This window comes from Triticum dicoccoides, chromosome 5B, assembly GCF_002162155.2.
Source record: "Triticum dicoccoides isolate Atlit2015 ecotype Zavitan chromosome 5B, WEW_v2.0, whole genome shotgun sequence".
Taxonomy (NCBI): Eukaryota; Viridiplantae; Streptophyta; class Magnoliopsida; order Poales; family Poaceae; genus Triticum; species Triticum dicoccoides.
In genome coordinates, this window is record NC_041389.1 from 401,782,074 (window position 1) to 401,790,071 (window position 7,998).

The 7,998-nt window shown below is 42.6% G+C and overlaps 1 protein-coding gene across 2 annotated transcripts in view; it reads right to left on the reverse strand.

Annotated features, from left to right (window-relative positions):
* Positions 1 to 5,910: 5,910 nt before the first annotated feature.
* The window catches only part of LOC119309494 (2Fe-2S ferredoxin-like), an 11,782-nt gene continuing 9,694 nt past the window's right edge, over positions 5,911 to 7,998 (reverse strand). The window contains exon 8 of one of the 2 annotated variants that reach the window (XR_005150525.1): positions 5,911 to 6,254. The gene's annotated coding sequence lies outside the window, so the exon portion shown is untranslated. The remainder of the gene's footprint in view (positions 6,255 to 7,998) is intronic. The other variant, XM_037585485.1, reaches the window with a different exon arrangement.

Sequence of the window (7,998 nt, forward strand, 5' to 3'; positions counted from 1 at the left end):
TACCCAGGAAAAACAATTTTTTTCTAAAATTATTTTTAATTAACTACAGTAGTATTCACTCCAAAACAGATTAGTATTCGGTTTATCAACAGCAGTATTCACTGCAACACTTTTTTTAAATCTTTTTTTTCAGTTCAAAGCAGCAAAATTAAGTTGACACTGTAAAATTCAGTTCAAAGCAGCAAAATTCAGTTGACACAACAAATTTCAGAAAAACCTTTTTCAGTCCAACATTCATTTGCCATCCATCATTGACTTATCCCCTAATTTTGCATCATAGTTTAGTTACAAAAAAGGCAATTAATGCCAATATTTGCCATCAAAAAGTGGCAAATTAAGCAAATGTTTTGCCATCAAAAAGTGGCAACTTAAGCCACTGTTAGGCCAGTCATTGTGTTACATCACATTAGGCCTCTACAAAAAGATGGAACTGTAATGTCCCACAAACTCAGGGATCAGGAGCCAGAAATTCTTCAGGAGAATCATTCAGGTCTGGAATCTCCACTCTCCTCTCCTCTCCAAACAGTAGCCAGTATGCCCTATCACCTGGCATACCTCCTCTCCCCCCCTGTTCCTCTTCCTGCAACATGAGTTGCTCCTCTCCCTCCATCAGCAGCTATATTTGACCACCTTCCTCCACCTGCAGTTGCATTTCCCCCTCTTCCTCTGCCTGAAGCTGCTGCTGCCCCTCTTCCTCTGCCTGAAGCTGCTGTTGCTCCTCTTCCTCTGCCTGCATCTGGATTCCTTTGTCTTTTCCTCCCCCTTCCCCTACCAGAAGCTTGAGAGCCTTCTCCTCTCTCAAGTACTGTCCTTGCCCTTGTTTGCCTACCTGCATTCATTTCTGTAGTGACTCTTGGCTGAGGTATTGCAGCACCTGCAGCAAGAACAAATGAAGACTGCTCTGGTAGTGGGCCATGAACTCTATTTGGAGCTCTTCTTAAAAGTTCTCTTTGACTCATGCTGTAGACCATACTGGTTGGTGACTGCATTGGATCCAGTATAGGATTAGCCTGACTAGGGAATATGTTCTGCACAAAAACATTGAGCAATTGAGTCATGTACAGCAAAATTCAGAGAACTACAGTAAATTCAGAGCACTAGAGTGATTTCAGTAAATTCAGAGAACTACAGTAAAATGCAGTAAATTCAGTAACCTGAAGAAATGTGGGGTCATCATAGTTTTCATCAACTAGCTCTACACCTTCTTCAATGAGAGCTTCCTGCCATCTGTAATGCCCCTTTCTGTTGTGATCAGCTCTACCACAAATTGAGCAGTGCATTATAACTCCTTTCTTGTTCAAAATCCTAACACCATTCTTCATCTTCTCCTCAGGAGTCTTCTTCCTGTTTTTCTTGGGCCTTCCCAACTGTTTTGTAAACACAGGTGGATACACCTTGTAAGCATTCTGTACCTCCCACACATTTGGGTCTCCTAAAGGGACAAGAGTATATCCATATGCTTTCAGATATGTCCTGACAGTGTAGCACTCATGCACCAATGTCTCTGGGTCAATCCTCTCCTCCCTGCAACAAGCTATTGAATGCCCACATGGTACTCCTGACAACTGCCATCTCCTGCAATCACATGTGTACAAACCAAGATCAACTGTGTAGCTATTGTTACCTGACTGAACTCTGAACATCTGTTGGCCAGCTTCAGATACATGGCAGTTAGCAGCAAATTCAGTGTTCTTGTCCAATTTCTTCTTGATCTTTGGGCATATTCTCTGCCCTGCCCACTTTTCTATAGCTTCTCTTTGCTTACTCACCATCCTGTGCATTATCTTGTAGAAAATGTACTCAAGCATGCTTAGCACTGGCATTTCTCTACCCTCTAGGATATAACTGTTAAAAACTTTAGAGTTATTGTTCAGGAGGATGTCACATTTTGGAAATTCACTGAAGAATGCTTTGCACCAAGTTTTCCACTCAAGCCTTTCAGTCCAGTGGAAAGCAGCTGAGCTGTGACCATCCATTTTTTCACAGTTCTCTCTCCACTTCAACTTGTTTGGTGATCTGGCAATGGCCCACAGGTCTTGCTTCAGTACCTCTCCTTTGTGCTTCTCATTGAAATTTTGGTAAATATGCCTCACACAAAACATGTGCTCTGCATCTGGCCAAACTTTGTGGACAGCATTTATCAGACCTTTCTGCTTGTCACTCATAAGTGTGAAAGGAGCAGTGTTGGTGATGTTCAGATCATCTTTCAAAGTTGTGAGAAACCACTCCCAAGAACTTGTGCATTCTACTTCCACCCAGCCCATAGCAATGGGGTAAATGCAGTCATTAGGATCAATGCCAACTGCACTAAGCAGCACACCTTTAAACCTAGTTTTCATATGACAACCATCTATGAAGATAATAGGCCTGCAGCCCTTAAGCCATCCTCTCTTACATGCATCATATGACCAATACAGTGTTTTCAAACATTTTCTGCCCATTGGAAATTTTGTATCTCTGACCAGTCCAGTTGTCAGCAAAAAAGTTAAGCCAGGGTTCTTCTGTCTTAATTCATGTCCATAATCCCATAGTCTACTGAATTGCTCTTCTTCATCACCATGGATCTCCTTCAGTGCAGCTGTCCTAGCCCTAGCTAACTTCCATCTATTAGGGGTGCAATTAAACTCCTTTGTTATTTTCCTTGAAAATGTTCCAAGTGCCATCTTCTGGTCATCTCTGAATTCTTCTATGAAATAGTTGCAAAGGAATTTAGCTGTCATGTCCTTGAGCCTCCACTTCTTCTGACACATATGATCACCATAGTAGGCTTTAATGACAAATCCTCCTGTCCTGTTGTCATTGCCAGCCTTAAGCAGCCATGGACAATCACTCTGACAAACTGCATGAAATCTGATCCTGTTATTTTTCACCTTTTTGATTTGCACTCTGTTCTTTATTGAATATGAAGTAATAGCTTTCCTCAGCTCAACCACATCAGCAAAGACCATCCCTACTTTAAATACAGGGTTTTTCATGTCCACCTTGGAATTGAAAGCTTTGAACTTGTACATCAGTTGCTCTTCTTCTTCTCTTGACAGATTCAAATCTTCATCATCAAGTTCATACTCAGGTTCCACCTCTTCCTCCACTTGCTCAACTTCATCAACATCAAAGTCAATGTTCTCTTCATAAAGATCATCATCTCCATCATCTATGTCATAATCACTGTCACTGAAATCTGAATCTGAAAGCACTACATCTTCTGCAACATCACTCACCAAGTGATCTTCTTCAGCAAAATCAGTCAGCAAGTGCTCTCTTTGTGCAACATCATTCAGCAACTGCTCTCCTTCTGCAGCATCAGTCAGCAAGTGCTCTCTTTGTGCAACATCAGTCAGCAAAAGCTCTTCTTCTGCAAGATTAACCAGCAAATTGTCTGCTTTTGTCTCCTTTGTTGCAAAGTCTGAATTTGGATCTTCAGCATTGACTGAAATGATGATGTGAGAACTAGCTGCACTGGCTGCAACATCATTTGGGTTTACCACTCTTACAGGATTCTCTACTGATCCCACTGTACATATCAAATCTTGCCTGAAATTACTGATGAAATCTGCATGATCAACCATGATTGAAAGAACCTTATGCTGACCACTGGCTGTTATCATTTTCTGCACATCCTCATCACCTCTGATTCTGAGCATACCATCTGAAATTGTTTTGTCAGGCATGCACCAATAAATGATGTGCTCATTGACAGAATATCCCAACCAAAGCAGGTGCTCTTTAATGACTGCATATGAGAATGTGCCAGCATCAACATAGTCAAGCGCCTTCACTGAAGGATTATAGTACTCCATGTTACTGATTGGTCCACAGAACATCCCACCATGCTCCAGTTCCAATGTGAAGAAAGGGGTGTCCACACCGAGTCCCATTGCTGAATCACAAACTACAACAACACAGTGCAAAATGTGAGAACAATCATCAATAAAAATAACTGAATAAATACATTGAACTGAATAAATACAGTTAACTGTAAGAGCACTGAGTTAACTGAACTTTTTTCAGTTAACTGTAACTTGCAACTGAATTCAGTTAACAGAATAAATTTAGTTAACTAAAGCTTGCAAATTAACTCAACATAAGCAGTAACAAACTGATGATTTAGCATGGCCAGACCCTAAACTACTTACCTCAAACACTGGCCTACATTGGCCAGACAAAATTTACATTTTTTACAATGCAAATGCTGCCCCCTAAGCACAAACCCTAGGCCAAATTGGCACGTGTATTTGCAAAACAGTATGTACATACTAGCCACAAACCTAAAGTATGGCCGAAAAGGATTACAAACAAGAACCCTAGGTTCTTGCCTAAATCCCCAAAACCCTAGGCGGCTAAAATCGACTACCAAATAACCAGTATGAGGTCGCGGGAAGCACTACAACCACAAACTACCAACCAATGCGGCTAAAACGAGCTCAAAACTAGGAGATCCAACGGGGAAGACAACACCGACCGAGAGGGTTGACATCGAGCGAGCACACAGAGGAGGAACAGAGCAGAGAGGAGGAACAGAAGAGAGAGAACTAACCATAATCCGGAGGGTTGACAGCGAAGGGCCGAACTTGGTGAGCGGTAGGCGGCGGCGGCACACCGCCGGTGAAGTCCGGCGACGAGGACATGGCTCACGAGCGCAGCCAGCACGACTGTCGGCCGGTCACGGACAGGGGGGAGAGAGCGACGAATAATTGGGCCAGGGGAGGGAGAACCAATAAATTCAGGTGAAAACTGCGGTGTAGTGCGGGTTGATTAGTGCTAAGTCCAGGGGGGTAAATGCAAAATGCGCTGTGCTGACCGGCTGTGCTGACTAGGCTCCACTTGTAGTGCTCTGATTGGCTGGGACCAGATTTGCACATTGGCTGCAAGTTGTGTGACTCAATAGTAAGATTGGGACCAAATCATCACATCCAGAACAAGTTGTGGGACTCCTGGTGCTATTACCTCCTTTTTCCTGCACACCATTAGTGCCAAACATCTTTTGGTTTAATCCGTGATATACATTGTTGGTGTGTGAGTGGCAGAATCTGGTGCTTTTCTCCCTCCCTTTGTTCATCTTTACTTGAGCAAGGGAAAGATAAGCGCGTGTCTGCTTTGGGGATTCCCACACCATCCGGGGACTTGGTAGGGCGACCATCATGAGCCTGCCTTTGCCCCCCCACGAAGGAGGTCTGTCGCTCTCTCCTTTTTGTCTTTCCTTTTGAAGATCGCCATCCGCAGTACGTTTTTCTCGGGAGGCAACACCGGTCAAAGCCATCCGGTGACGGAGCACCGGGGCGGTTGCAAAGCAGTTCGCTGCTGAATCATCCCAGGCGATAAAATATGATGCCAAATTTTAACTCATCTAAAGCAAACTCTCCAATGTGTTGATCCATGACCATTGCGGATCGCATTTTAAAGTAAATTTTATTGTGTTTTAAAAGCAATATTGGTCGGGCGTGCGCCGGCCGTGTGCTACGATTGGTTGCTATACAGTGGCAGCAGATGAGAGCAAAAACGTAATCAGATGAACCAAGAAGGGTGTCACACACAGCCAAAAGGATGGTACTCCGTAGCACTGCCTAGCAACAGCGGAAATCTGTGATGGCATCAGGGCAGCAGCCACAGACCCGCGACACATGGGGGTTCGACGGTACGCGATACAGTGCAGCGGCATCATCGCCTGAATGAGCCTTTCCATCCCGACATGCGCCATAGGAGGCAGACACCTTACGGTCATGGGAGCATAGCGTCTCACGACATACTTACATTGATACATATACGACCTACTGTAGTCACATGGCGTCGGCGCTTAATCAGCTTCACAAGTGGTACGATCACAATCCGAATGCGACTTGGGCGGCGGCAGCTGATCGGTTCATCTGCCTGGGAGCGAACGGCCCTCGTAACGATGTAAACTATGCTACTACCTTCGTCCCGGTGTATAAGTCATTCGCGTAGTTCTAGGTCGATAATTTAACTATCTAAATATGTATTATATGTGACAAAAAATATATATTTAAAAACTACATCCGTGTGGAAATCTAGTGGTATACTTTTCATGACATATAACACATATTTAATTCCTCAAATCGATGACCTAGAACTACGCGAATGACTTATACACCCGGACGGAAGGAGTACCACGAATTGAAGGTTTACCAACCGCCTATTACGTAGCAATTCTTCAACCGATGACCTTTAACCAGTGAGATTCATTGGTCACTCTCGTTCGTTCTCAAATGCAGCGGGGGGCAAAAACAACGTTTCAGCATCTGTAACAGCGGAAATGTCAGAGAGAAAAATCAACTACTTGTGAGAGAAGAAAACAGTACTACTGCCACCAACCTCAAATTAATACAACAAACAATCGTTACAGTAATACTGAGGAAGTAACATATTCACGAATATTTCGACAAGATATTGTCGAATTCTGGAGAACATGAGTGCACAACGCAATGGGACCGCAATGGGACACCGCAAACTAGAATTCAATAACAGTCATCACGTTGACGCGAATAAATGGATCTTCATGTATATATGAAAAATTGAAGCAAATTCATTCCAGTGAAACAAAAAATTCCAAATGTAGTACTCCCTCCGTAAACTAATATAAGAGTGTTTAGATCACTATTTTAGTGATCTACACGCTCTTATATTTGTTTACAGATGGAGTACTATGGAGTTTAAATACCAGAGGGATTCAGTGTATATAAGAAGACCTAGGTGAAGAAAACACAAAACCGTGTCTCAAATATAATACGAAGAGCCACATATAACATGGAAGGAAAGGAATACTCTACTCTTTCATATACAAAAAAGAAAACCCAATTTTCTGGTCTTACCCTTTTGGCACATCACTGATGGTGCGCTAGCATATCATGCAGCCACCATAAATAGGCAAACGAGACTGATGGTAACTCTCCACCAGTTGGTAATGACAGAACGCTCACGGATGGTATTCCTCCTCAAATTACATTATGGTGAGCTGACATTACAGTCGCAAGAAAGTACGCAGCGGTGGTTCTCCTGTCCCTACCCAACTTTTAACACTGGACGAAACAGGGGTCATGAAACCAACTACAGGGGAGAGTACGAGAAGAAGCAGATGGATCATATGCAAATACAAGAAACGCCAGAAACCCCCCAAAATTTAGCTGTTTGAAATGAAAGAACAAAACTAGCAAGAAACCAAGCTGTTGGCACTGTGCACACCTGAACTGTAACACCAGCACCTGAGCTGTAACAGCAGCAAAAATGTTTAATATAGTTCGAAATATCTCCAGTTTTAAAAGAAATAATCATCACATTGGAACACTGACAAATTTTCATGAAAACCTTGCAACTTACTAGGGACCAGACCTATTTATTTGTAACTAATTCTGTAACATGCAGGAAAAGACCAAACAAAGGAATCTTCTAAATGAGATTGGCATGGACTGTCAGAATAAAGCTGGTCAAGCCAACAATGAAATGAAAAAACTTTTGAAGTAACAAAACAAGGCATCACTGAACTTAACTCGTACACACAAATAAAAGCAAACATCTCCATCCACAATTGCAGTAGTAGTGGACATACCACTATGATCAACATTCACATAGAATGGTGAAATCTTGCATATGCCAGTAAATGAAACTTTGACCATGTGACGTATCTGAACGATCAAAAGGAGGCTACCATAGCAGCCACTAGAGATGCAAAACATGACAACAACAAATTGGCATCACGAACAAGACTACAGAGGGTAGGTGAGAACTTTAGATGTCAGCACCAGGAAAGTAAACAGCGCACTCATGGAAGAGATGATTTAATCCGAAATCTTCTGTCAGAAACAATGACATGGAGCGACCCTCTCACAAGGGCCTCAAGATGTTGATAGTTTAATTGCTGATCTGGGATACTAATTCGAAAATTGAGATCAAATCCTTACAGTATGAAGTTAGTCAGAAAAGGAGAAGTTTGTACTTGCCTTTCTAAAGGTTTGAAAACTTGAGTAAAAACCATGCTCCTGAGCCAGT